A 26,995-nucleotide genomic window follows, 5' to 3' on the forward strand; every position below is an offset into this window, starting at 1 on the left:
TTAGAATGAAAATAATGTCAAAAATAAACACACTGTGATTAATGGCAGATCAGATACTGAAGCCAAATAAGACTCCTGAACTTGAAAACCAACAGAAACTACAAAATGAAACACATGAAGAAAATGACTTAAAAAAAAATTGTAACAGTGCATGAGTGAGTTAATAAACAACTTCAAGTTGCTTAATATACACGGTTCATGAAGAAAAGATGAGAAATAACATATAGTTGATGAGGAGAAAAGACCTATAGTTGAAGAAATAATAGTTGAAAAATTTTCAAATTTGATGAAAATTACAACCCTCACAGACCCATAGAGCTCAAATAACTGCAATCACAAAAAGCAAAACTACATCAAGGGACATATTAATCAAATTACTTAAAACTAGTGGTATAGAAATAACCTTAAAATCAACCAGAGGAAAAAAATACAAAATGTACAGATGAAAATAAATACAGATGACAGTGTATTTCTCACTGGACACAATGCAAATAAGTACTGGGGTGGCTGAGGTGAGGGGTCAGGGGAGGATTTCAATCTAGACTTTTATTTCTAGCAAATATTTTTTAAAACTAAGGAAGACTAAAGCTTTTTCATTATACAAAATCTGAAAGAAATATTACCAACAGAGCTGCACTTCTAGAAATGTTTAAGGACGATCTTCAGGGAGGAAGAAAATGGTATCAGATGGAAATATAAATCTATACAAAGTAAGAATGAACACTGGAAATGGTATCTTCAAGGTTTAAGTAAAATTTATTTTTATTATTATTTAAATATTTTTGAAAGATAATTGAGAATTTAAAGCAAAAGGAATAACAATGCACTAATACATGAAGAAATAAAATATATAGCAATGACAGTGCAAAATCAGGCAAGGGGAAATGAACGTATCTAACTATAAGGTCCTTATATTATCTGTGAAGTGGCGTAATACCAATTAAAGGTTGATTGTGATACATTAACTATGTACATCATATAACCTCAAAAGAACCACTAGCATAATTCCAAAAAGTTATATTAAGATAAGAAAAGAGATAAATAGAATAAAAAATAAGTAATTCAAAGAAGACAATGAAGAACAAAAAGGAACAAGAACAGAAGGGAAATAGGAAATTTATAGCATGATGATAGAAATGGGAATAGTCTAATCACTCCAATAACCATGGACTGTAGCCCACCAGGCTCCTCTGTCCATGAGATTTCCCAGGCAAGAGTACTAGAATAGGTTGCCATTTCCTCCTCCAGGGGATCTTCCTGACCCAGGGATCAAACCTGCATCTCCTGGGTCTTCAGCATTGCAGGTGGATGATTTACCACTTGAGCAATCAGGGAAGCCCTTTTTAATTATAAAGCAAGGACAGTCAGCTTGGATAGAAAGGTGACACTCAACTACATGCTGCCCAAGAAACACTCTTTAATTAAAAAGCTACAAGTAAGTTAACTGAAAATTGATGGGAAAACACATGTAATGCTCAGTTAACAGTAATCAAAGTAGACTAGAGAGGATATTTTACCATCAATTAGACTTTAGAGCAAAATATTACCTGGGAAAAGGATCATTTCATAATGATAAATTTTCAATTTCCCTATCAATTCCAAACCATATTTTTACTATTTTCCAAAAGTTCTTCAAAAGACAGCTATTCCTGTTTTCCTCTTATTTTTTTGGTCATGGATTTCTACCACTCATTTTTTTTTAGCAGTGTTTTATTATTTCAAAAGGAATTTAGAAACAGAAAGAAAAGCTAATACCACATATTCAATATGACATCTTGATCAGATAATCATTAAGAACAATCTGAATGATTCCCACTATGTATTTAAAAGAAAACAAGCCATCTCTGCTCTGGACAGAAGCAGATTGGCACAATTTCAAAAGTCATACATGAGAACAAGATACTAGAGGCATTTTTTAAAAATTTATTGTCATTCTTTTGCTTTTAGCTTTGTATTCCTTAAACCATTCTATACTCAAGCCTCTAAATAACATACACAATTTACTAATATGTGTCAGTAGATCTTGCATGTATTAAGCATTTGTTATGACTTTGGCAGCAGCTCTTAAGCTCTTCCATTTTAGGACTATGATTCCTTGTTACCTATTTATGAATTATTATCATGGATGGGATAGAACTTCTTTTAATGAAATAGATTTAATTTGCTAAATAAAAATGTGTGACCCTAAAAAAAAAAAAAATATGAACCACCGATGATGGGTTTGGCAGCAGACCATTACATACTTATTTGTCTGAAGAACATTTGGTGAAATTAGCTTAATTTGTGATACTCTATGGAAAGTAAAATTGAAGCTATGCAAAGGAAAGAGTCTTTAAAAGTGTGGTACCAAAATTCCAACTTAGACTAAAATGAAGTGAGATTGATATTTCCCTACATTTATACTGAACCCTTAAAGAACTGAAGCCATAACTTATTCGTTTCTCTAGTCCTAATGCATGCACAGTGCCAAGATCTTTCTACATATTCACAGAATATTTGTAGAATGACTGAAAATAAAGCTTAACATTTCTAACATTTGCCATGAATTTTTAAGCAGCTGGAACACAATTTTGTTTATTTTTTTGCATCGATTCCATATTTCTATCAGTTTGGCATTCCTACCAATTAATGCATATTTTCAAAATGTCCAAGTATAGTTCTACAGAACTTACCATTTTTTAAGTCACATTCATTTACCTTGTACTTCTCTGATAACTGTATGTCTGTAACAAAATGTGAATGAGCATGGACACCAAGAAATTACTCTTCCTGCTTTTTAAGTACAAGTCTATCATCATGTACCAATTTTTAAAAATAAAAGCATGATTTTATTGGGTAAATATATAAGGATCCAAAAAATCTGAAAAACATTCTTATGCTGACTAATGGTCAGAATGTTTTTGTAGAAATTTCCAAAACAAGTTTGTGAGAAAGCATTACCCTTCTCGTCCCCTTTTTTGGCTTGTCTTTGATTTTCATTACTTTAATCAGTGTTTTCTCCAAGCTGAATGATGTTTGCTAGTCTCCCTATGTTATGAATCTGAAATGAAATGAATCTGAAAACCCTCCGAGACATCTAAATAGCAAATGCAGTAAATATTCATCATGTGGAATTAGTTTAGTATCTTGAGATGTTCATTTTTTTTTTTTTTTTATGGCCTCTCTTTACCACAAAGAACCATCACCCAGTGTGGTATTAAAAACAAAGGATGGCCATTGTTGGATTTTATATTACACTGACAGTAGAAAAGGAAAAACTGTGAGATCACTCAGATGACAAGCTCTGAATAACCCACTTTCAAGGCTTAATGTCTTATCAAGTATTTTGGGAAAAATCAGTAAAATTTATGTTTACTCAGACAATATTTCTAACAAGAAATGAACTAAATAATTATGAACTGGCTGAACAAATATCCATTCACTGCTAATTTTTGATACAATAAAATTGCAAACTTAATAGTTTTCTATTGATCCCAAGAATTTATCAGACTTGTAAAAATTAGAACTTTCCAGTGAGATGTTGGACTTCCCTGGTGGCTCACCTGGTAAAGAATCTGCCCTCAATGCAGGAGACCTGGGTTTTGATCCCTGGGTTGGGAAGATCCCCTGGACAAGGGAATGGATATCCACTCCAATATTCTTGCCTGGAAAATTTTATGGACAGAGGAGATTGATGGGCTACAGTCCACAGCGCCACAAAGAGTCGGACATGACTGAGCAACTAACACACATAGGGAGATGTTAATTATATAGAGCCAGTGAAGGAGTTCTGCAGAATGTAATGTGATTTCTGATTTATGGAAAAAACTTAATCTTGAGTCACATTCAATTTGTGTATCTTCTTTATTTGTATTATCAAGTGTAATAGAAAGAAAGAAAAAGGAGCAAAGTCTAACAAAATCAAGTGACAGAAGACTTGAGGTCACTGTGATTTTTTCAAATGTGCTTCATTAGTTGGGTGGTACTTATTTGAACTATATTTTTGCCTTTCCTATTTAAAATAAACTTTAAAAGCTAGAAAAATAATTAGATCTGCCAGTTGTTGTGGTTACTTTTATTCCTGCCACTCTTCTCATTAACATTTACTTGGAAAAAGAAAAAGACTCCAAGAATTGGTGACAGTAAATTTAATTCCATGTATTAAATTTATTTTATTGAACTGTTTCAAAATTTCAAAATTTAAGGCTAGCTTGATACCAAAATTAGTATATTTAAATTTTGTCCTCAGTAACTACTAGGAGATTTTTTAAATGTATAATTTCCAAGTTACGAAAGAGAAAAGAACGAAGAAGATGCAATGAGTTAGAGAAATGGAGGAAAAATAAATACAACAAACCAAAAAAAACCCCAAAGTTCTAAGAAAACCCACAAATAGGTCTTGACAAATCCAGATATCTGTTAGAGTAACTTTACAAACTACTTGGGACACAATTCATGTATTATCTCCCTTATAGCCTTTTCTTAAAACCTCTATTAAATATGGAGATTAGAAGGTCCATTAGTCATTTTCCTGGCAAATAGAAGAGTTTCCATTCTGTCAAATATCTGGAAATCAAATGTTGGTATTTTTCATACAATTATTGTCAAGAAACATCTCCTTAGGGATATCAAACTAGCTGCCAGTAGAAGGAACTAAAAAACACATTTGTCCATTTGTTCTGCCTCCAAAGACTGTTTCCCTTCACCACCTGTGTACCAATTGGTAATGAAAACACATTTGAACATATTAAAACTAACAATCTGTGCAACAGACACTCACTGCCCTTCAGAATAGGCCAAGAAATGTCACTGGTGCCACTGATACAATTTAAATTTAGATGCAGTTAGACTTTGACCCCTGCTTTATCTCCCCAAATTTGAGCTGTTTGCTGCCATTTGTTGAAGATCCTTCTATGTCACAAGAATGTACATTTCAAAAGCACCATAAACAGTATCCTTGCAAAAACACAACTTTTCAGAGACTCTTCACAAGCAGAGAGATACTGCTTTTCCTCCTTGTTTCCTAATGACATGTATGAATTAATATATACATATAATGGGATCAAACTAAAGTTTCCAAAGATGACTATGAAAAAATTAAAATTTTGAAAATTTTAAGCAGAGTATTTTTTTTAACTAGTAATTGTAGGTGGATGTGTTCCAAAGAGGGCTGAATGAAACAACACAAACCTAAAGTGAGATGAATATCAAAACAGATAGTTTCCCTTTTTTTCTGTCTTAATGCAAGAAAATAGAAAAATCTGACTACATACATCAGAACGTATGTTCTGGTTCATGTTAATTAAGAATTTATCTAGATGAATTTTCTAAGCCTCTGGAAGAACTGGAAGCTCAGTAAGCACCAAGTATTGTTATAATCTGGAAAAGAGATTTCAAGTCAAAACTTGTCAAATTTGATAAATTCAGGTTTTCCAAAGAAAAGTCTCAGAATACAAGTTAGTGGGAAATATAAAGGTGCAAGTAAAGAGTGCTTTACTTTACTCCATAGATGCATAGAGAAAACACAAAGCAAACTATGGATAAATAATAAAATAGAGCAAGATAAGAAATATATAAGGACAGAAAATGCCTCCAGCAATCTAATGATGAAATTAATCACTGTACAAATGAGCAAGAATAAAAAGTCATACTATTAAATGGTATATCACTAGAAGTATTTTCACTTACTAGTGATTATAGTGCACAGCTTATAACAGTGTCAAGAACAAGAGTATGAATAAAATTTTAGGTATGTCCTCCAATGAATTCAACTGGTATATCTGTATATCCTTATTTATCTTTGTGAAAAGAGAAAAAAATCTAAATAATAAGGGAGTCACCAAATTATCTTTGTGGATATCCTCAAAGAAATATGGTATAGGAATTAAAGATGCTTATTAAACTTAGAGTAATTTGAAAATCTTAAAACTATTCTAATGATAAACCAAGAAAAATTAGCTCAAAAATTTTTACATGTAAAGTTTGATCACAACTATGTAAAGTAAACTACAATCTATGCACAGAAACACATCAAAACAGTTACTGAAGTTTTCTTTAGGAGCTGACACCAATGATATAGTTCTTTTCTTTATATTTCCCTGTATTTTAAAAATTATTTATAATTTATCTTACAGCATACTTTATTTGCATAAAATGTAAGGTTTTCTTTAGGCTCATTTAGGCTATGTAAAAGTGTCTCTTTAATTTCCTTTCCAGATACTATCTAACATTACTGCACTTACTTAACTCTTCTCAAAACAAATTATTTTATAGTCCCCTCAGCTTCTATCTCACTTGCTTCCTCTTTAGCCTGGATTTAAATGAATCATTCAGTTGATCAACAATGAACAACAAATAATCATTTTGCCATTTTCCCAAGTCACAGATCAGATCTTTTTCTTTAATTAATTGGATTACATTGCTTCCCCCAATAGCCATACTCCATATTTTTTGTATACTCTTAAATCAAAATAAAATTAAGTATACTACCATCAAATACAAGAGAGGCAAAAGAGTGTTATACATGTGTCAGCTTACAAAAAAACTCCATAACACTCAAATGCAGTTTTTAGGCTACCAACAACTGAAACAATACCAAGACAATCTATCCCTGGAAATGAGCTTGCTCCCTTCTTCGTAAATTTCATCAGGTATTATCATCTCACTTGGAAGGTTTGGTTAGCTCTCCTCGGTTTTTACATAATTATTTTAATTGAAAGTCTTTCCTTATGTAAGTAATAAAATAAAGGTAATCACAATACAATAAAATTATCTATATCTACTATTTTTTATGCATACAAATAGTAAGGGGTCTTATATAGTTAACACAGCTGGAGTGTACAGATGTACTGAATTCCTTACATTTTGTACTAACAGTCATGAATTTTATTTTTCTTAATTATGCAAATTAAGATGTATGAGGCTCACAGTTTTAATACATTCCTAAATATTAATGATTTTATTCTATGCTTAGTTATAGAATAAACTTTATTTTCTGAATAAAAGTTCAGAAAACAACGATTGCCTCTTCTTGGTCTGTTCCAAAGTTGAGGTGAAAATATTTCAAAGCTCATTAAAATTTATTTTAAAAATGAGGAAATTTTCTTTTCATACAAGTTCTATTTACGTATCACTAAATACCAAAACCAAAACAGTCCAACAGGAGAATGAAAACAAATGTGACTGATTGATGTACCTGTTCTTATTTGCTTAATGACAATCCGAGTCTTGCTTATATATAATCAGTATTTCAACATTTAAAAGTCGGCAGTCATCATGGAAGTCAAAAACTATAAAGTCAAAGGGAAATCAAAAGTGCAAAACATAAAGTGTAATTTGTTTTACACACCATCATGCATTTTCTCATGATTAGGATGTTGCATTGATGGCCTCTGATCTCTAGATTAGCCATCTATAATTTTTGAGCAAATTATGAGAGGGGAAGGAAAGAGGAAAGGAACTGCCCTCATTAAAAAGCCTATGAACAGAACCAACGGACCTACCTGTTCTGTACACACTGTGAAGGTAGTGTGGCTCATAGTTTAATCGATTACAATTTTATACAAAAAATTGTCCATTCCCTGTTTTTTGTTGTTTTCTCTGTTTCTTTCTGTCACTTCCCTGTTGTAGTTGTCTTCCAAGAATGAAGAAACAAACAATGGGGCTAAGAAGAGCTCTGGACAGGGAGCCAACTGGTCAGCTCTGCTTAGTTCTTAAATAACACAGAGCAGTTGTTATTTTTCTGAACCTCAGAGGCTTAATCTAAAAAAGGGGTAATATTATCTGTGTACTTCTTGTAATTTTGAGTCTCCATAAAATTAGGTTTAGCACAGTTATACTGAAAAAGTATAGCAATATTATCATTATATCTTCTTTGCTTAGAGTATTCAGTTTCAGCATGAACAAGCTTATTAATAATTATTTCAGTATTTTAACAGTGCCTATATAGAGAGTGGCTATATAAATTTTTGCCCAAAATATATAATAATTACTCCAGACAGCAGGCATATGGTTAACCAACTTAATACTACTGAGCTGGACAAGTTTTCAGCATATCATTAGACACGAGTGAATTCCAGCAAGTAATTTAACACTTTGAAATTGCCTACTTGCCAAATGCCATGCTGTGTAAAAGAACTGAAATGGAAGAGTACTGTCGTTATTTGAACAACTGAAACCAAAACACTACTTTTGTCTCTTTCATAAGCAAATGGCTTTTTTTTTTTTTTTTTTTTGATTTGTTGCAATTCCACTTTTATTTTTTATTTTATTTTATTTTTTTTTATTTTTTTTTTATTTTTTATAAATTTATTTATTTTACTTGGGGGCTAATTACTTTACAATATTGTAATAGTTTTTGCCATACATTGACAAGAATCAGCCATGGGTTTACATGTGTTCCCCTTCCCGAACCCCCCACCCACCTCCCTCCCCCTCCCATCCCTCTGGATCACTCAATTTCACCTTTAGAAACAAGAAGACTTGGTCTGTCTCTCACTAATTTCATTTCCTAAAAAATCTGCTTATTGCTTTGCATAAATTCCCTATCAAAGAAACAATCCTATACAGTAGGTGTTATCATCTCCATTTTTCAGATAAAGAAACTGAGTTACAAAGGATTACATAGGCTTCACCTAAAACATGAATATGCTACTCTTGAAACTATGTACTGTGATGAAGATGTACTTCTTAAAGCTGCAATGAAAAACAGCATTTTTATGACTTAAAACCAATGTACTTAAATGCTGCTCTGTATCAATTACTAAATATAGTATCTGTCATATAGCAATTCCTCAAAAATGGTCACTATCATTGTCATTAATAATATTCATAAAAATTACAGACAAATCATAAGAAATACTGAGTAATGAGAAGAGTCAAGAAAGATTTTTTTCATTTTAAAATATTACAGGAATGTTCAAATGAATTTTTGGACAGAATAATAAAAAGCCAATCAAAGTGGCAAATTAGAGTGCTTTTTTCTTTTCATAATTTTACAGGTCACTTATATGAGCACTGTAAATTAATCAGATTTCCTGGGCTCTAGGAGCATATCAGAATAAAACTGCCTAAAGTGTTCTTTCTAGAGAGACCATTACATTGCAGCACCATTAGATTAACAACTTCACCATGAGAGGAAAGGGGAAAGTCACTTAATTTATAAAAGTGATAAATTACTTCAATTCAAAATTGAATTAATCAGTAAGTACACATTTCAGAAAGAATGAAGTTCAAATCCTCAATAGATTTACAGCCCTTTTTAAAGGCAAGAATATCCATTATTTTCAATTTAATGGAACATCAAATATTACCAATAGCAGAATATTTCTGTTAAAATCATATTCACTTTTAAAGTATAGTGCAGGAGACACCCTGGTTGGGAAGATCCCCTGGAGGAGGGCATGGCAATCCATTCCAGTCCTCTTGCCTGGAGAATCCCATGGACAGAGAAGCCTGGCAGGCTACAGTCCATAGGGTCGCAAAGAATCAGACACGACTGAAGCAATTGAGCATGCATGCATGCATTTAGAAAGCCATTAGATATTCAAACATTTAGTACACTACTAATGATAACTGTAGCAAAAGACTGATCCATTTGACTCTCTGTAGACAATTTGGACAGGTAAACATAACGATCAGAAATTTCCAAAAACACAACGAAAAAAAAAGTTTTCCTCTTTAACAAAGTAAAAGATACAGCACTTTAATTGGAACTGTGCCAACATTCCATAAATGTTTACTACTTAAAATTGATACCAGGAGTTTCTGGTTGGTTATTCCAAACACAAATTTTGTCATATTTGGATTTGGAGCAGTTACTGAGGAACCTGGTACTCAGCTGCATTCCATGGTCTCTCCCACGACTTGTCCAGTGACATAGAGACAACAAGCTAATGTGAACAGCTGCATGCAGAACTCAAGATTTACAGACTAGAAAGGGAGACAAGGCATCAGCAAATCTTCCTGGAGGCACTGTCAAGTTCTTGAACTTGCACAGCTTGTTGATTAGACCATATACCCAGTCAGAAACAACTAATACCCATATTTTGGTGGGCTTTTTCACAGTGCCGCTAGTTGCTCCTGAGATGAAGTGACTACATTGGCAATAGCCTCAGGAGAGGCCTCCCTCAATAGCAGGAATCAGGAAAGGAAGAACTTTTCCCAAATGAGGCATCTATATATTTTTTAATGTTACAGCCCTGGGCCAAATCTTGGTATGGCATCTTCCCAGGTGCCCAGTTTGCTAGCACTCCTCCCTTATCTATGAGTGTCATATTTCCTCAGACTCTCCCTCCTCACCTACTTAGTTGGCTGCCTCTGCCTATTATTACTTTGTGCTATCAATAAATTTTTCCTAAGGTGTTTATTACAGTGGACCCAGTAAGGCAATAACCTGTACAGGAAGTCATCTGATTTTTCCATTCACTGAAAAAAGCCTTTTGTTCAGGGTTGCCTGGTAGACTTCCACTACCTCTGCCACTGGGTTAGCTCAGGCCACTTGTCTTTTTTGAGAAGTGATTTTAGTATAATTGCTACCTTTCCCTTGATCACAAAAGATAATCTCTCCTTTCTCCTACTTACATGGAACAAAATAAATGAAGAATTGTATTACCAATGAGTTTGTATGATCCCACTAACAGCCTTAGTCTTGTATTAGGATAAAATGTGCCACCTACTTTGGCAATCTACTGCACTAAACCACAGCATTCCTGAGAATGCTAGTCACTTCTCTCAACAATCACTAAAGCTAAATTTGGAAATTCATTCATTTGCCTGGTTCTCCTTGGATTGTTTTAACAACTCTGGAGCAGTAAAGATAGTGAATAGGGACTTCAACATAATTGTTCTTTAGGGAATAACATGGTGACCTGGACCATGTTAGACTTACAGGTTTGGTTCCCACTGGGATATAAAAAGTTTGCACACATACACACACACACACACACGTATGTGCATGTGTGCATACCTACAGGTTATGTAGTTATGAAATTCAGTTGTCTCAAGAAACCAGCACATTTTTAAATTTTAAACTTTTAAAATGTTTTTTAAGATCAAGCTCTGTTTAAGAAAGAACATTTTAACTCACATCTTGCTCTATGGATATTGAGAGTATAAATTATGGAACATCAGTTCAGGGTAGGAAAAAGAATTAGACAAGATATAAGGAACTGGAAGTTGTAAATATTTTTAGTTTTGGGGATAATTATGATAACTAAATGTTATATATTTTTTAAACATGCCAAGTACTCTGCTAAGTACCACAGATAAAATATTTCATTTGTTGCTTTCAGCAACATTGTAAGTTAGATTCTAATATTATCTCTATTTGTAAAATAAAGAAACAAGCTCAGAGAAATTAAGTACCTAGCCCAAAGCGCACAGCCAAAAAATGACAAAACGGAACCAGAACACAGGTCTGCCTTCGGGACAGCAAAGATAAGGCTTAGAGGATCTAAAAATCTTATCTCTCTAGCAATACTGTGCATCATTTCTCCTCTAGTTCTTCATGTTCCAGTCATGCTGACCTTCATTCAATTTTTCATATTCTTTATGTTTCTACAGTTCCTACTCCTGGACTTACCCCATTATGATATTTTATAATCATATATTTACTGTAATTGTTTGATTAATTTCTTTCTCCATCACTAGTGAAGGCCAAGTACCATGTCCACTTTGCTTACTGTAACTTGAGAAGAACAGGATGGAGTGGTACTCAAAAGCATGGGTTTTGGAGCCAAACTATCTGACTTCCCTACTTTATGTTACCATGCATAAGTTATTTAACTTCTGTCTCAATGTTTTCATCTATAAAATGGGACAGCAATAACATTTACTTCACGTTAAGTATTAAGGAGTAAATGAGTTTTTAAAACACAAACACTCGAACCATATCTTGGTACTAGCAGGGTTAAATAAGAATCAGTTTATTATCATTCTTGTTTATTTCTAACAACTGTCCAGTGCTTGTTATATAGCAATAGAAAGCACTTCATACATATTTTTTTAAATAAATGCATGCTGTGCATGCACAAACGAATGACTAAATCTTCTAGAGTCATCCCAATATCATCTTTGGTTTCATCACATCACAGATATTCAAGGTTTGATACTGCCTACGAAAAATTTGGCCAAGTATTAGTGCTGCTTAATCCTGCATCAAGGAATAGATATCATCTCTGTATCCTCTTGAAGAGTTCTGACTTTGGAGTTTTGAGGTCACAGATATGATCCTTCCACTTTTGAATGCGTAACTTAGTGTCATGGCTTGGTACTGGCAGCTTCAAAATATTTTTTTTTTCTTCCAAGAAAAGAGAAAGAATACAGAAAATTCATTGACAAGATCTGAGCTCAGAAAACCTTTGGGCATATTCAAAATTGCCTTACAGTTGTAAAACAAGAGCATGCTCTTCCGATAACCAAACTGCACATGAACATTTCATATCAATAATGATACATTTTTGGACACTTACCATGTTTCAAGAATTTAACACACACAATCCCCAAACATAACAACCCTACCTGGGAACTGCCATTATTTCCATTTTATCAGGGAGAAACTTAATAGAAGTTAAGGAGCTTGAGCAAACTCGTACAACAAGAAAAGGAAGGCATGTGATTGGAGTAATATAGAGCCTCATTTTATTCTTGAATAGGTTACTCTGAATTCAGTAATTAGCACAAATACCTTCTAAAGGAAAGATAATTGCTAAAAGTCAGATTTTTAGCACACTGAAGGCAATTAGTAAAGATGTTAAAACATCAGTAAATGTGGTTTGCTTTCAAATGTCAAAGATAAAAATAACACTAAAATATTTTTGGCATCTTTACTAGATTTCCCATCTTTGGGAATGAGCTAAGGCAATGGTTTTATTCATGTTTCCTCAGGAACACAGCTAAGATTTAGTGGATAGGTTAAATTTAGTGTGGAGCTACTGTTTGCAGCTGTCTGTTATAAAGCAGATGTTAGATCCTGTCAATATCATATTTGCAGAAAAATACAGTTCCTTTGGCTTTAATTTGTGAAAAGTAAGATCTTTCCTAAAAGAGGAACCCTGGAGGCCATCTGTCCAAGGGAAAGAGCCTATTCCCAAGCTGACCAAAACAGCATGAAAAGTATTTATTTATGCTGTATCTTAAAGTCTTACACACGTGCTCAATTGTGTCTGACTCTTTGTGACCCCATGGACTGTAGCCCACCAGGCTTCTCTGCCCATGGAAATTTCAAGGCAAGAATACTGGAGCAGGTTGCCATTTCCTCCTCCAGGGGATCTTCCCAACCCAGGGATCAAACAGCATCTGTCTCCTGCATTGGCAGGCAGATTCTTGACCACTATGCCACAAAGTCCTATGACCAGGCTTTAAAGGGCCAAACAGGATTTTATCCTGGCAGACAAGAATAAACTGCCCCAGCTAAGAAAACTAATGAAGAGAGAACCCAGATGAGTGAGTTTTCCTTATGTTTAAGTTGCAGTCAATTATACAGTGATGCTTACAGATCCACTGAATTAGAGACTTAACATTCCCCTCGGACCAAACTTTAAGTTTCTTCCTGCCTATATAAGACTTTGAACTCCCTTTTCCTAGAGAATTCGTTGCAGAAAATTTAAAATTCTAAATTCTTTCTCTGTTCCTTGAGATGGCAATCTTCTCCCACCTTCCTGTTTCACAACCCAGGGAAGTCTTTCTAAAGTCCCAGGGAGCCAATTCTCCAACTGAAATGTAATCATCAGTCAGAGCCCCAGCCTCTAACTCTCAGTCTCTGTGGGAGGATAGGAGCCAAATTCTCATAAGAGCCAGGTAGCAAACACAAGTGGTCTAATCACATTGATCAATCTCCCATTCTCCAACATCTTCTAGTACTTTTCCACCAGTTTACCTTTGTCAACTACACATTGGAACTTGCCATCTACCTCTACAAGGATTTAAATCATGTGCTGCTGCAGCTGCTGATTTTAAGTTCAGTTCAGTTGCTCAGTCATGTCTGACTCTTTGCGACCCCATGGATTGCAGCATGCCAGGGTTCCCTGTCCATCACTAACTCCTGGAACTTGCTCAAACTCACGTCCATTGAGTCAGTGATGCCATCCAACCATCTCATCCTCTGTCGTCCCCTTATCCTCCTGCCTTCAATCTTTCCCAGCATCAGGGTCTTTTCAAATGAGTCAGTTCTTCGCATCATGTAGCCAAAGCATTGGAGTTTCAGCTTCAGCATGAGTCCTTCCAATGAATATTCAGGACTGATTTCCTTTAGGATGGACTGGTTTGATCTGCTTGCAGTCCAAGGGACTCTCAAGAATCTTCTCCAACACTACAGTTCAAAAGCATCAATTCTTCAGTGCTTGGCTTTCTTTATAGTCCAACTCGCACATCCATACATGACTACTGGAAAAACCATTGCTTCGACTAGACGGACCTTTGTTGGCAAGGTGATTTTCAACACCTCCTGAAAAGAGTTCAGGATGCAGAGCAGAAATGAGGCATTCTGTGCTACTGAAAAAGTGGCAGAACAGGTCTTCAGATAGTTATTTTCAGAAGCCAATTTTATTAGTCCAGTTCTTATGTCTCCTCATATCTAGAAAAGCACTAAAACCCTTCATGGTGATGTCTGCTCCTTGTGACTAGCAGTGATCGTTACATGGCTAGCAGAAACCTGCTGCAAAAATATGTGCTTGGATGAGAACAAGATGGTGGAGGAGTAGGTGGATGTGAAGTACATCTCCCTCCATGGATACATCAGGAATACACCTTTAGACACAGAAGTGCACACAGAATACCAGCTGAGAGCTGACAGGAGTACCTGACAAGTGGGAAAGAATATAGAGAACCATGCAAAACTCAGTAGGACGAAGGAACTAGGGGGAAAAATAGGAGTGTTAGTAGGACTGGACCTGCCCTCAGCAGGTGGGGGAACTGAAGCAGGGGTCCGATCCCCACAGTGGGGGAATTGTCTGAGTCAGAGGAGAAACATTTAAGGCTAAGAGTGAAACAGCTTATCTGTGGCAGCCTAAATGGAATAAGAATCAGACTCCTTGCCACAGCCATACACACCCCGGACAGGAACGCTGGTCTCCTGGAAGGCATAGCGGCTGGGAGCTGGAGTTTAGGGATGGTGGAACAATCCCAGGGCGAGGGCTGCTGTTGATTGTGGAGAGATGGATTGAGGGGATGTGAGGGAGGAAATTGTGGTGGGAAATGCTGGTGGAGGAAAGCCAGGCAGCCATGGAAGCAAGGCGATACTGCTGAGTCACGTGTAGGGGGTGGAGTCATCACCATAACCTCTCTTTCCCCACAGGCCAGCCTTGGAAACTGAACAACAGAGAGCCTGGTCCATCAAATGCCTCAAACGGAGAGGGGGCATCTCCAGGCAAGAATACTGGAGTGTATTGGCCAATACTGGTTGCCATACTAGAGCACTGTATTTTCTGCTGCCCTAGCCGCCAACCCCCCTGAGTACCTGGTGCTTCCAGAACCCTTGCGACCCAAGCAGCTGCACCACCTCCACACCTGGCTCTCACAAGGACAAACCCAAGCCCTCCAAGGGCAGCCTCAGGTGCTAAACTCCAGTGGATGACCCACATGTAGAGGTGGAAATAAAACCACAATTGAAATCCAGGGGCAGTGTGTCTAAGGAAGAAGACCCCAAATCTTCCCACCAGCTATACAAGCTGAAGATTAAATCCACATGGTCAACTAGGCAGACTCTGTGTCTATGGAATATATAAAGGGTCATTGGGCGCTCCCACAAAAGAAAATGCACTAGTTCTCATAGCAGTAGACATTGGAGGCAAGAACACACAGGAGTAGGACCAAATTAGAATCTGAGCTGCCCCCACAGCAGGTCCAGAGATCAGCACAGTGTTGGAGGGCATATCCTAGGGAGGTGAGGTGGACTGTGACTCCCAGCGAGGGAAAGAACTCTTGACAGTAGTGACTCAAGAAAAAACATTTATTATTCTTATTTTTTGACTTGTTCTGTAGATTCTTTTGGATTTCTTTTTTTTCTTTTCCTCCCCACCCCTCCGCTCTGTTGTAGTTGTCGATTTTATTGGCAGTAAGAAATCCAACTAAACTTTTGAGCTTTTTTTTTTCTCAGTAATATTCTTTATTGTTGTCATAAACCTCTGCCTCTACATTGGGCTTTTGCAGTTCTGTGGAGTTTTCCTCTTTTATTTTTTTAATTTTATTTTTTAATTTTTTAAACCTATTATTATTTTTTCTACATTTATTCCTTTGTTTGCTTTTCCTACTGTTCTTTTCCCATTGCAGTTAATCTTTAATGTATATAAATCTTCTTTATCTACCTCTATTTAACTTTGCATATCTAGTCTTTCTTTCATCTCCTTTCCTCTCAACATATTTTTTAGTTTTATTTTCATTGCTTTATTCCCCAATTGGCACCTTGCTTTAGTTTTGTTTTCCAGTTTGTGCTTAAGTTAGTTTTGCTCTTAACTGGTAAATAAAATTTTTTATTTCCTCTGTTTGCCGGGTCAGTCTACTGTACTTTATTTTTGTTGGACTGTTTTCACTTTGCTCATGAGTGTATACGTATATGTGTATATTCCATTATTTTAATTATCATTTGCCTGATTTTGTAACTGCCATTTGTCTGAGGTTCATCTTTGCTTTCTTGTTTTTGGATATTTGTTTTAATCTCACTTAATGCCGTAACAAACCACTTGTGGAATCTTCATTCCTGACCAGAGATCAAGCCCTGAGCCTTTGGAGTGTGAGCACTGACTCCAAGACCCTAGACTACCAGAGAACTAACCCTGGGAGTATCAAACAGTGAGAACTCACACAAAGGAAACCACTTGAATACAAGACCGTGCATCACCCAACCACCAGTAGCACCCTTTGCAGCAAACCCAATCATCAGCAGACAGGATTACCACCTCATTCAGCCTTGCCCATCAGAGGAAAAACAAACAAACAAAAAATCAGCACAAATCTCACCCTATATGAAGCTCACACAAACCACTAGACCAACCTTAGGAGGGCAGAAACTAAAAGGAAGAGAGAATTCAACCTTCTTCAAGCAAAGAATTCAACTTTCCTTGAAGCCTGGGAAAAGGAAACCTCAAATACAATTACTTAAAAAAAAAAAAAAAATGAATAGCAGAGAAATACTGCACAAATGAAGGAACAAACTAGAAACACAGAAGTCCAAATAAATAAGGAGGAAATAGGCAAACTACCTGAAAAGGAATTCAGAATGATAATAGTAAAGATGATCAAAAACCTTGAAAACAAAATGGAGAAAATGTAAAAATCAATTAACAAAGACCTAAAAGAATTAAAAAATAAACATGCAGAGACAAACAACACAATTACTGAAATTAAAAATACTCCAGAGGAGGAATCAACCTGCCTGACTTCCGGTTATACTACAAAGCTACAGTCATCAAGACAGTACAGTACTGGCACAAAGATAGAACTATAGATCAGTGGAACAAAATAGAAAGCCCAGAGATAAATCCACAAACCTATGGACACCCTATCTTTGTTTGACAAAGGAGGCAAGAATATACAATGGAGAAAAGATAACCTCTTTAACAACTGGTGCTGGGAAATCTGGTCAACCACTTGTAAAAGAATGAAACTAGAACACTTTCTAACACCATACACAAAAATAAACTCAAAATGGATTAAAGATCTAAATGTAAGACCAGAAACTATAAAACTCCTAGAGGAAAACATAGGCAAAACACTCTCTGACATAAATCCCAGCAGGATCCTCTATGACCCACCTCCCAGAGTAACGGAAATAAAAGCCAAAATAAACAAATGGGACCTAATTAAACTTAAAAGCTTTTGCACAATGAAGGAAACTATAAGCAAGGTGAAAAGACAGCCTTCAGAATGGGAGAAAATAAAGCAAATGAAGCAACTGACAACGAATTAATCTCAAAAATATACAAGCAGCTCAATACCAGAAATATAAATGACCCGATCAAAAAATGGGCCAAAGAACTAAACAGACATTTCTCCAAAGAAGACATACAGATGGCTAACAAACACATGAAAAGATGCTCAACATCACTCATTATCAGAGAAATGCAAATCAAAACCACAATGAGGTACCATCTCACGCCAGTCAGAATAGCTGATATCAAAAAGTCTACAAACAGTAAATGCTGGAGAGGGTGCAGAGAAAAGGGAACGCTCTTGTACTGTTGGTGGGAATGCAAACTAGTACAGCCACTATGGAGAACAGTGTGGAGATTCCTTAAAAAACTTGAAATAGAACTGCCATATGACCCAGAAATCCCACTGCTGGGCATATACACCGAGGAAACCAGAAGTGAAAGAGACACGTGTACCCCAATGTTCACCGTAGCACTGTCTACAATAGCTAGGACACGGAAGTGACCTAGATGTCCACTGGCAGATGAATGGATAAGAAAACTGTGGTACATACACACAATGGAATATTACTCAGCTATTAAAAAGAATGCATTTGAATTAGTTCTAAAGAGGTGGATGAAACTGGACCCTATTATACAGAGTGAAGTAAGCCAGAAAGAAAAACACCAATACAGTATGTTAACGCATACATATGGAATTTAGAGAGATGGTCATAATGATGACCCTAAATGTGAGATAGCAAAAGAGGCACAGATATAAAGAACAGACTTTTTGACTGTGTGGGAGAAGGTGAGGGTGAGATAATTTGAGAGAATAGCATTGATACATGTATATTACCATATGTGAGATAGATCGCCAGTCCAAGTTCGATGCATGAAACAGGGCACTCAAAGCCAGTGCACTCGGACAACCCTGAGGGGTGGGATGGGGAGGGTGGTGGGAGGGGGGTTCAGGATGGGGGACACATGTACACCCATGGTTGATTCATGTCAGTGTATGGCAAAAACCACCACAATATTGTAAAGTAATTAGCCTCCAATTAAAACAAATAAATTAATTAAAAAATGCTCTAGAAGGAATTAATAGCAGAATATCTGAAGCAGAAGAATGAATCAGTGAGATGGAAGATAAAATTGTGGAAATAACTTCTGAAGAGTAGAATAAAGTAAAAAAGAATGAAAAGAGCTGAGAACAGTCTCAGAGACCTCTGAGACCATAACAAATGCACCAACATTAGAATTGTATGGGTCCCAGAAGAAGAGAAAAAGAAAGGATAGGAGAAAATTTTTGAAGAGATTGTAGTTGAAAATTTCCCCAACATGGAAAAGGAAACAGTCAATCAAGTCCGAGAGGCATAAAGAGTCCCATACAGGATAAACACAAGGAGAAACACACCAAGACACATACTAATCAAACTAACAAAAACTAAACACAAAGAAAGAATATTAAAAGCAGCAAGGGGGAAGCAACAAGTAACATACAAGGGAAACCCTGTATGCTTAACAGCTGATCTTTCAGCAGAATCTCTGAAGGCCAGAAGGGAATGGCAGGATATATTTAAAATATTGAAAGGGAAAAATCTACAACCAAGATTACTGCACCTGGTAAGGATCTCATTCAAAATTGATGGAGAAAAAAATGCTTTTCAGACAAACAAAAGGTAAGATAATTCAGTACCACCAAAGCTTTACAACACATGTTAAAGGGACTTATATAATCAAGAAATACAACAAAAGAAAAAAGATCTACAAAACCAACCCCAAACAATTAAGAAAATGGCAATAGGAATGTATATATCAATAATTACTTTAAATGTAAATGGGTTAAATGCTCCAACCAAAAACACAGACTGGCTGAATGGATACAAAAACAAGACCCATATATATGCTGTCTAGAAGAAACCCACTTCAGACCTAAAGACACATATAGACTGAAAGTGAGAGGATGGAAAAATATATCCCATGCAAATAGGAAGCAAAAGAAAGCTAGAGTAGCAATCCTCCCTCAGAATGGGAGAAAATAATAGCAAATGCAACAACTGACAAAGGATTACTTTCCAAAATATATAAGCAGCTCATACAACTCAATGACAGAAAGACAAACAATCCAATAAAAAAAGTGGGAAAAAGACTTAGACATTTCTCCAAAGAAGACATACATGGCTAACAAACACATGAAAAGATGCTCAATTATTAGAGAAAGAAAATTAAAACTACAATGAGACATCACCTCACACCAATCAGAATGGCCATCATCAACAAGTCTACAAACAATAAATGGTGGAGAGGTTGTGGAGAAAAGGGAAGGCTCTTGCACTGTTGGTGGGAATGTAAATTGATACAGCCACTATGGAAGACGGTATGGAGATTCCTTAAAAAACGAGGAATAAAACCACCATATGACTCAGCAATCCCACTCCTAGGCATATACCCTGAGGAAACCAAAATTGAAAGAGACACATGTATCCCATTGTTCACCACAGCACTATTTACAATAGGTAGAACATGGAAGCAACTTCAATGTTCATCGACAGATGAAGATAAAGAAGCTGTGGTACATATACACAATGGAATATTACTCAACCATAAAAAGGAACATATCTGAGTCAGTTCTGATGAGGTGGATGTACCTAGAACCTGTTACACAGAGTGAAGTGAGTCAGAAGCAGAAAGATAAATATCATATTCTAATGCACATATATGGAATCTAGAAAACAGGTACTGAAGAATTTATTTACAGGGCAACAATGGAGAAACAGACATAGAGAACGGACTTACGGACATAGGGAAAGGGGGAGGAGAGGGTGAGATGTATGGAAAGAGTAACATGGAAACTTACATCACCATATGTAAAATCGATAGCCAACAGGAATTTGCTGTATGGCTCAGGAAACTCAAATAGGGGCTCTGTATCAACCTAGATGGGTGGGACAGGGAGGTAGATGGAAGGAAGTTTCAAAAGGGAGGGGATATATGTATACCTACGGCTGATTAGTCTACACGTGGACATCACCAGATGGTCAACACCGAAATCAGATTGATTATATTCTTTGCAGCCAAAGATGGAGAAGCTCTATACAGTCAGCAAAAACAAGTCTGGGAACAGACTGTGGCTCAGATCATGAGAGGCTTATTGCCAAATTCAGACTTAAATTGAAGAAAATAGGGAAAGCCACTAGTCCATTCAGGTATGACCTAGATCAAATCCCTTATGAGTATACAGTGGAAGTGACAAATAGATTTAAGGGACTAGATCTGATAGACAGAGTGCCTGATGAACTATGGACAGAGGTTCGTGACATTGTACAAGAGACAGGGATCAAGACCATCCCCATGGAAAAGAAATGCAAAAAAGCAAAATGGCTGTCTGAGGAGGCCTTACAGATAGCTGGGAAGAGAAGAGAAGCGAAAAGCAAAGGAGAAAAGGAAAGATATTCTCATCTGAATGCAGAGTTCCAAAGAATAGCAAGGAGAGATAAGAAAGCCTTCCTCAGCGATCAGTGCAAACAAATAGAGGAAAACAACAGATTGGGAAAGACTAGAGATCTCTTCAAGAAAATTAGAGATACCAAAGGAACATTTCATGCAAAGACAGGCTCGATAAAGGACAGAAATGGTATGGACCTAACAGAAGCAGAAGATATTAAGAAGAGGTGGCAAGAATACACAAAAGAACTGTATAAAAAAGATCTCCGTGACCCAGATGATCACGATGGTGTGATCACTCACCTAGAGCCAGACATCCTGGAATGTGAAGTCAAGTGGGCCTTAGAAAGCATCACTACGAACAAAGCTAGTGGAGGTGATGGAATTCCAGTTGAGCTATTTCAAATCCTGAAAGATGATGCTGTGAAAGTGCTGCACTCGATATGCCAGCAAATTTGGAAAATTCAGCAGTGGCCAGAGGACTGAAAAAAGTCAGTTTTCGTTCCAATCCCAAAGAAAGGCAATGCCAAAGAATGCTCAAACTACGCACAACTGCACTCATCTCACATGCTAGTAAAGTAATGCTCAAAATTCTCCAAGTCAGGCTTCAGCAATACGTGAACCGTGAACTTCCAGAGGTTCAAGCTGGTTTTAGAAGAGGCAGAGGAACCAGAGATCAAATTGCCAATATCCGCTGGATCATCGAAAAAGCAAGAGAGTTCCAGAAGAACATCTATTTCTGCTTTATTGACTATGCCAAAGCCTTTGACTGTGTGGATCACAATAAACTGTGGAAAATTCTGAAAGAGATGGGAATACCAGACTATCTGACCTGTCTCTTGAGAAACCTGTATGCAGGTCAGGAAGCACCAGTTAGAACTGGGCATGGAACAACAGACTGGTTCCAAACAGGAAAAGGAGTACGTCAAGGCTGTATATTGTCACCCTGCTTATTTAACTTATATGCAGAGTACATCATGAGAAACGCTGGGCTGGATGAAGCACAAGCTGGAATCAAGACTGCCGGGAGAAATATCAATAACCTCAGATATGCGGATGACACCACCCTTATGGCAGAGAGTGAAGAAGAACTAAAAAGCCTCTTGATGAAAGTGAAAGAGGAGAGTGAAAAAGTTGGCTTAAAGCTCAACGTTCAGAAAACTAAGATCATGGCATCTGGTCCCATCACTTCATGGCAAATAGATGGGGAAACAGTGAAAACAGTGTCATACTTTATTTTTGGGGGCTCCAAAATCACTGCTGATGGTGATTGCAGCCATGAAATTAAAAGACGCTTACTCCTTGGAAGGAAGGTTATGGCCAACCTAGATAGTATATTTAAAAGCAGAGACATTACTTTGCCAACAAAAGTACGTCTAGTCAAGGCTATGGTTTTTCCAGTGGTCATGTATGGATGCGAGAGTTAGACGGTGAAGAAAGCTGAGCACCGAAGAATTGATGCTTTTAAACTGTGGTGTTGGAGAAGACTCTTGAGAGTCCCTTGGACTGCAAGGAGATTCAATCAATCCATCCTAAAGGAGATCAATCCTGGGTGTTTATTGGAAGGTTTGATGTTGAAGCTGAAACTCCAATACTTTGGCCACCTCATATGAAGAGCTGACTCATTGGAAAAGACCCTAATGCTGGGTAGGATTGGGGGCAGGAGGAGAAGGGGACGACAGAGGATGAGATGGTTGGATGGCATCACCGACTCGATGGACATGGGTTTGGGTAGACTCTGGGAGTTGGTGATGGACAGGGAGGCCTTGAGTGCTGCAATTCATGGGGTCGCAAAGAGTCAAACACGACTGAGCGACTGAACTCAACTGAACTGAACTGATGGCTGATTAATGTTGAGGTTTGGCAGAAAACAGCAAAATTCTGTAAAGCAATTATCCTTCAATAAAAAATAAATTAATTTAAAAAACCTCAAAAAAAAAAAAAAGTGCTTGATTGCATGTACTCCTCCTTCACCAAAACCACATATACACTGATGGTCCCCCCTACCTCTTTGAGGCAGTTTCTCAAAGCTATCTAAGATGCTGTCTCCTGAGCTATAGTCCTCATTTTGCCCCAAATAAAACTCAACTCACAATTTTCATGCTGTGTACTTTTTTTAAGTCAGCACCTCAGTGTTTAAAACATTCCCACCTATTTTTTTTCAACAAGAGTTGAATTGAAGCTCTCTCCCCTCTTACAATTCTCTTAATAAGTTTACCTTGTCTGTTTATATCCATCAGGTGCAATTTTCTTTGACATCTCAGAGGAACTTCTTTTAGAAATACACTGCTGTAAGGTCAAGTTTCTAGCAGCTCTACCTTCTACTCTCCAATCAAATTGTCAAAAACCCCTGTAATACCCACTCCAGCCATTATACCCGATTCTGTCTCACCAGCTCCGAAATAAAACTAGTTAACACTAACTTATGATTTTTGTGTGTGTGTTCCACTGGAGTGTGAGCTCTTGGAAGGAAGAGAAAGTTTTTATTCACTTTACTATTCCCAGTGGCTAACCCAATGCCTGCAGGACACACTCATATCACTCTAGGGGGAACACCCAGGCAACCTTCTCGTACCTTATATATGGGGTGACCATATAGTTCTCATTTACATCAGGACAGTTTTGAGAGTGAAAACAATTTTATATAATTTCTGAAATATTTTGTTGCCACAAGAATTAGTCTTTTTAAAATAATGATTAAGGAAAAAAATTCCCTAAAATTTATTTAACAAGTTTATATGCTGAAGAATCATAGGCTTTCTGAATTTCAACCCATTCCAGAACAGAATATCAATTTATACAACTATAAACAGAAATTCAATCAAATGTTCTTCTCATAAGATATTCCAAAACACAGTTACAGAATTTCAAAATTTATCCTATACCTCAGTTGAATTCCCATCATCTAATTTCTTTAGTTCCTCCCTTGCTGTTGCAGGGAAATATTTCAATCGCTCTGTTTGCAAGCTTTGTCTTCAAAAATTCAACTTAATAAAGTTAAATTTATGGTGCTCCATCTGTTGAGTACTTTTATTAAAGACCTTTAACTTGTTTTTAAAATGTAACCAAAATTTATTTTGTAGTAATGGTTTACACTACTGTAGAACATTTAGATTGAAATTTAAATATTCTCCAAAGATTCAGTATTTCTAAAATTTGCCTGATGACAGGTAGCAGAGAGAAACAAAGTCATGCTGAAGTATTTATTTTTATACAATATGGTTTTCTTAGGAAACAATTTGAAGTCCAGTTACCGTACATAATGTGACTTGCAGATTTTAACATTTTGCTTGAAGATTGGTAGTGCATTTCCACTTACTTGGATGCATTATACACCTCAAACAATTTCAAGCTGATTTCTGTTCCATAAACACTTTATTAATAACCCTTTTTTCACTATAATGTTCTGAGCTACCGAAATCTCTATTCATATTATCAACACAAAAGAAACTCTTTTAACAGCATTTTTCACTACCAAATAAAGTCATATCTCTTTTAATAATGTCACTTCTGACAGATTTAACTTTTGAAAGCTTTACTTTCTTCCATGAATTGGATTTTAAAAAATGGAACCATTGTTAGAATCCACTGGTTTCTATTTCAAGCAAACTGATGACATTGACATAAAATCTATATAACTGAGCAATTCCCCTTTTGCTAATGCATTAATAGCCATTCATTCATTCTATGTACACATACAAGAAAATTTAAAGTCATAATGAGCAAAATTAATACTGATGAAGAACAATTATATAACTGAAATGAAAAGTCATGTTTCTGGAGTGATAAGCAAACTGACCTTTGTAGCTATATGTATTAAATCATTGTCTTTGATCACAGTCCTAAAATAACTATTAAGTTTTAAGATGGGGAGGCTTCTTAAGCAGATGCGTTCTCTGGTTTTGAGAGTCAATGTGATCACTATTGTGACCCTGGTGGATAGTAAATGTCCACAAACATTTTAAATCAAACCTACAATATTAAAATTGACTAACAAGCATGATGCATTCATTTTTTTCATTAAATATATGCTTTTGTTTTTTAAACTATATTGCTATCAAATGATTTAATTTAAAATTGAAAACATTACAAAACAATAAAATTAAAAGCTGTAGAAGTATAGCATGGAATAAGGAGCCAAATCACTGACGATGCAGCAGAACCATTAAATCTTTCACATACTCCTTCCTCTAATTCCCCTGTTTACCGTGACCCACCCTGAGGCTTCTTACCTCTAGTAGGCTGAGACACCAAGCGGGGAGCAGGAAAAACAGTGTCAAGTACTTTCCTCACCAATTCTTGGGGACTTCTTTGGGGAAAAAAATACATACATACATATCAAAAATTATGCACAATTCCTTGAAGGAAGCCGGTGCACGTGTGGAGCCCTAGGTCTTAGGCATTAGCTTCACGGTCCATGGACCTCTGGGAGCTGGTCAAGGAGAGGAAAGGGCTAACAGTCCCCAGCACAGGACACAGAAAGTACAGGCGCTGAGACGCCCGACAAAGGGAGGAAGCGACAAGACAGAAGGCTGCTGAGGAGAGCCGTAACAAGACCATGTGAAAATTTATAATCCACAGTAAGGGATCTGAAGAGGATAAACAAATAAGTGAATAAAGTTCTGAATTACTAGGAAACTATTTTTTTTTTTTCTTTTGGAGAGGATGGGCTGAGAGGAACAGAGCTTCAGGGTTGGCTCACAGAATGGTGGAACCAAGCCAGAGAGGCCCAGCTGAAACCCGATCTCGCGGAATCTTGGGAGATCTCGGCGGGGGGGGGGGGGGGGGGGCACGGCTGACAGGGGAGGCCCCGGGCGAGAAACACCTGGGTGCCACTTGCAGAATGCTCCTCTCCCCAGGCGCCACTCTAAGGAGTTTGGCTCACACCATCTATCATGAAATCCCCAATGCTTGTGGATTCCTCAAACCCTGAGGTGTCACCTGGGCCCAGGCGTCTGCCCAGGTGAGGGGGAACGCACGCTGACCCAAATGCTGTGCAAGGGAAGACCCACCCAAGGCCAGAACGGGGATGGAACCATGCATGTGCTGTGCTGCGCTAAGCCACTTCCAACGTGTCCAACCCTTTGCGACCCCGTAGACGGTAGCCACTCAGGCTGAAAAAGTAAAAAGCCTTCCAGGACTCTGAGTGGACCAGGGCAGTGACTAAGCTTTTGGTGCAGAATTCTGGAGTCCCAATCTGATATCTGCATCTTCCAAAGCCAAGGCACCGCTAACGTGCTGTTCCATATGCACACCCTTGGCGCGGTTCCTGCCTGCTGCTGAAAGGATCTCAAGTTTGCTCCAGGAGACCATCTCTGCCTGTTCCTAAGCAAATGACTTGAAAAGCAGTCTAAGGGCATTGCTCTCTGCTTCTGAACCTGTCAGCGCATTAGGATGGGGATGCTGGCTCCTCCACCCACCATAGGGAATACCACAGTCCAGGGCCTGGTCAGATGGGTGAAGTGTGGGGTTTCCCAAGAAGGACTTGGGTGTAAGCAAAAGGAGAAAGATTTCTTCCTTCATCCAGAGGCAGTTAATACAGAATGGCACCCATCTACAGAAATTTAAGCATGAGGCTCCTGCACTGCCATGACTCTCCATTTCCCATCTGCGGAGTGTGAGAATTAGACTAAGATTGCTTGTGCCTTAAAAATTTAGTTCCAAAATTCTTTGAAAATACTCTCCTTTTCTTACATTGACTTTGAGATTCCTAGGAAAAAAGTTTT

General features: G+C 37.1%; 1 protein-coding gene and 1 pseudogene across 1 annotated transcript in view; one reads left to right on the forward strand and one right to left on the reverse strand.

The window, feature by feature from the left end:
- The window catches only part of LYRM7 (LYR motif containing 7), a 620,686-nt gene extending 594,675 nt beyond the window's left edge, over positions 1-26,011 (reverse strand). Inside the window, exon 1 of the mRNA XM_081500261.1 lies at positions 25,502-26,011. The gene's annotated coding sequence lies outside the window, so the exon portion shown is untranslated. The remainder of the gene's footprint in view (positions 1-25,501) is intronic.
- The window catches only part of LOC145510872 (PR domain zinc finger protein 14-like), an 87,869-nt pseudogene that overhangs the window by 16,083 nt on the left and 44,791 nt on the right, over positions 1-26,995 (forward strand).

The sequence above is a fragment of the Giraffa tippelskirchi genome, chromosome 6 (genome assembly GCF_054371585.1).
Source record: "Giraffa tippelskirchi isolate mGirTip1 chromosome 6, T2T-mGirTip1v1.2.pri, whole genome shotgun sequence".
NCBI lineage: Eukaryota > Metazoa > Chordata > Mammalia > Artiodactyla > Giraffidae > Giraffa > Giraffa tippelskirchi.